The sequence below is a fragment of the Balaenoptera musculus genome, chromosome 10 (genome assembly GCF_009873245.2).
Source record: "Balaenoptera musculus isolate JJ_BM4_2016_0621 chromosome 10, mBalMus1.pri.v3, whole genome shotgun sequence".
Lineage (NCBI taxonomy): Eukaryota > Metazoa > Chordata > Mammalia > Artiodactyla > Balaenopteridae > Balaenoptera > Balaenoptera musculus.
Genome location: NC_045794.1, coordinates 39,017,810 through 39,021,374, shown reverse-complemented (window position 1 = coordinate 39,021,374; position 3,565 = coordinate 39,017,810). Strand labels below are relative to the sequence as shown.

Here is a 3,565-nt window from a genome sequence, read left to right as displayed (position 1 = left end):
AGTTAAAGGTAAAATATCCCAAATGGCCCTCTGGCACAGGTAATTTCTACTTTCATACTCGTCAACCTGTATATGCTATCTTAACCTTAATTGCTTTCTTAAAGGGCTGATTTGGATTGACTTGTTGAGAATAATGTCCATAAGAGAAAAAGATTTCTGTGGTTACAAAACTTCTGATAGGTTTGCAGAAGTTACAGGTAAATAAGGCAGTGAAGAAGTAAACCAGCTTCACTGTATACCCCAAAGACTTTCTCAATGGTACTGACATAGGCAGCCAATTCTAGGTTATACTTTGTGGCCATGGGCATGATTTGCCTGTCAGAAAATCCCATAGTGTAAACTAAACCAAACTACACAATGTCTTTCTTGGATGCACCTGATACTCTGTTTTAGAACCCGCTGTGGGTACGAGAATATTTCCACCACACTTTGATCCATGGATTGATCCCCGATTGATCCATGTTGTAATTTGAAGTCTTCTAGTTCCTTTGGGTCAATGCCATCTGAATTTCATATGCTCCCATTAGCTTCACCACCATCAACACATTTAGCACCAATATGATGTAAATATGTCACAGAGTACAGGCCCACATTGCCAAATCCCTGAATAACAAATGTTTTATCTACAAACCCTGGGGTCATGCATAAAATGCTCATGTAAGAAGCTTCATTGAGGAAGTTTTCAATCCCATGGAAAACACCACGGCCAGTGGCAGAGGTACATCTGTGGATACTACCCTGACTGATGGGTTTACCATTAATAGCAGGCATGTGCATTAATATCTAAGTGCTCTATGGTGCTGGCATAGGTGTCAGCAATCCAGGAATCTTCTCGCTCACCTGTGCCCCTGACCGGGGAAGGCACATCAACCTCAGGACCAATAAACTACCCTTTTTTGGTAGTTCCATGGTGAACCTCCTTGTGATCTTTTCCAATTTATTATCGGTGTGGTTCTTGGGATTGATTTTAACACCAGCTTTAGCACAGTCAAATGGTACTTCAACCACAGCACATTTATACGTCATCAGAGAAGCCAAAGCTTTTACTTCATCTACACTCACATCTTCACAGTAGCGGACCCTTCCTTTGCAGGGCGTGCAATGCTGGCTACTCTGGGCCCGGTAGCCCTCAGGGATCTCCCGGGAGCCGCCGTCGGCAGGATGGGGAAGGACAGGATCAGCACGTGGTTGCGGGGTTCATGATTCTCAGGATGCCACGTCCCGGTTCCGCTTCTGCTCCTCGCTCTCCCAGGTGTTGACGTCTGCCATCAGCTTGTCTTCCATGATGCGCTCTAGCACCGACCACGGTCGAGGAAGCGCTCCACCAGCTTGAAGAGGCTGTTTCATCGCGGTTGCTATGGTGTAGCCAGGTGGGCGGAGCCGGCCCGCGTTGTTGGACGGCTGCGCAGAAGCCAGGGCGCCGGCTGGCCCTGCGGAGGGACCAGCGGGAGAGGCACGCTCCCGGAGGTCCTGGGGCGGGCTGCCTTTTAAGCTTCCAGCCTGCCTCCCTGTCCTCTCCCTCCTCGTCACCCGCCACCTGATCTGGAGGAGCGGGCTCAGTCTGTTGCTGCCAAACAACACGTGGAAACGGTGGTGTGAAACCGGGCATCCCGCGCGCCGGGCCTGGGCCTCTTCTCGCCTCTCCAGGGCCCACCCGCCGGGCGCGGGGCGGCGGCGGAGCTCTCCCTTCATTTTTGAGGTACATTTTCTTTCATTTTGAGGTACATTTTGATGTATAGAACTCTAGTTTGCATTTATTTTCTTTCATCATTATCAGAATATTAACCCATAAGTCTTAAGGCTTCTATCACTTGTGTTGGGAAATCAATTTCAGTCTAAAGTTGGCTCCTTCGAAGGCAGACTCGTCTTTACTTATTTCCCGAGTAAAAAGTACAAATGGAGGTCCTTGACCCAAGGCTCTTTTTTGTCGCACCGTTGGGTCTTTCATGAACTGAGAAAGTCAGTGCATGCTTCCATAAGTCAGCACACACCGTCGAGCTCCCTGCACACTCCTCACGCCTGGTGTGCACACTCCTGTGGAAAGAGGGCTGTGAGAACCGGAAATGGACCTGAGGCTGTTTGGGCAGGGATTTCTGAGGTCCAGCTCTTTGGAGCAGGAGATATAGAGTGTGCCGGCTGTGGGTGGGTGTATCAGCTAGACTCTGCAGGACCCTCACCCTGTGAAGAGTGATGGGTGGGAAGGAAGCCAAACAAGCCCTAAAACAGAAGTCCAGGCCTGGACCACAGTTGCCTGTGTCTAAAGGTGGTACGGTTATGGACCTGGGTTCTTAGACTATCTAATCAATATAAATTGATAAGAGTCCAGACAAGAAATTCAGGCAAGGCTTTACTGGGACTCGTGCTGCAGCACGAGGGAGTGAAAACAAGTAACAGGTGCCCTTGCTCGCTCACTGAGGGCGAGCTGGTCCCTTAAATGGGGTGAGGGTAGGGGCAGATCCGTGGGTCAGGCGAGCGGGTGGCTTAGGTGGTCTGCCCACTCCCTTGGTGGTGCTGTGTGCAGGGATCATGGGTAGTACCCTGTGTTTGCTCCTGACACCTCAGATGTAGCAGTTGGGTTTTGGTCTTTCTGTTTTGCCCCAGGTGCACATGCCTGCAGTTATTTTCAGCCCCTTATAGTTTCTGTATATTCTGTTGCTGGAGGAGACTTTGTCCAGGTGCAATCACTGCGGCAAGGGGTCCCAGGCCCCAGCTCCCAGCCTGTCTCAGTACTGTTTAAAGGTAATTTGTCTTTTGTCTCAGGCTGTTTAAATTTTTTTCTTTTTGCCTTTAGTTTTTAGTAGTTTATTATAAATGCCTAGATTTGTTTTCTTTTGTATTTATCTTGCTCGAGGCTCGTAGTGGTTATTAAACTACTCTCTCTTATCTCTAAACCCACCCTTATGCTTTGTGATGTGCAGAATATGGAAAGTATTTTCTTCTTTGACATCCAACTCCTCTTAGGTTGTGGCACTAAAGGGAGACTACTTGCTGTTTCTGTTTGCATCACCCCAGCAATAGCTGGGGTTCCACTTTCAGCTTTTTCTCAGCACTCCTGGAACTAGCTTCCTCATGCCCTCTCAGCCATAGCAGGAACAAGGAAGCTTCCCTTCCCAGCTTCATAAGACCCCTTCTCTGAGCTCCTGAGATGGCAGCACAGATGGGCAGCACCCTGCTTAAGGATCTGAGTCGCAGCTCATGGAGAATCTCTTGCAGGCTTGCACCAAATAAAGTAGTACTGGATTATAGCACAAAATGTGTGAGATCATAGTGATATAAATAAATGACTGAACAGATAAAAAAATGGGGGAGAAGAAACAAATCTCCCATGTAGAATTTCAAATAATTTATGTAAATACTCTACCCTCGAGTAGGTGAAGAATAACTCCTCATTCCATAATTGTGAGCTACACATAGTGACTTCCTTCCAAAGAGTAAAGTATGAAAAAAAAGAGTCAACTTGGAGGAAAAAGAGTAACTTTACAGTGGCTAAATCTGAAAAACACTATCTGAGACACGTGACCTAGGTAACCTTCAACAGTGATAAACTTTGTTGGTAGTGTGTACT

At 47.5% G+C, this 3,565-nt stretch overlaps 1 pseudogene; it reads right to left on the bottom strand.

Annotated features, from left to right (window-relative positions):
- Window positions 1-318: 318 nt before the first annotated feature.
- Window positions 319-1,705, bottom strand: LOC118902763 (annotated as a pseudogene).
- Window positions 1,706-3,565: the final 1,860 nt, after the last annotated feature.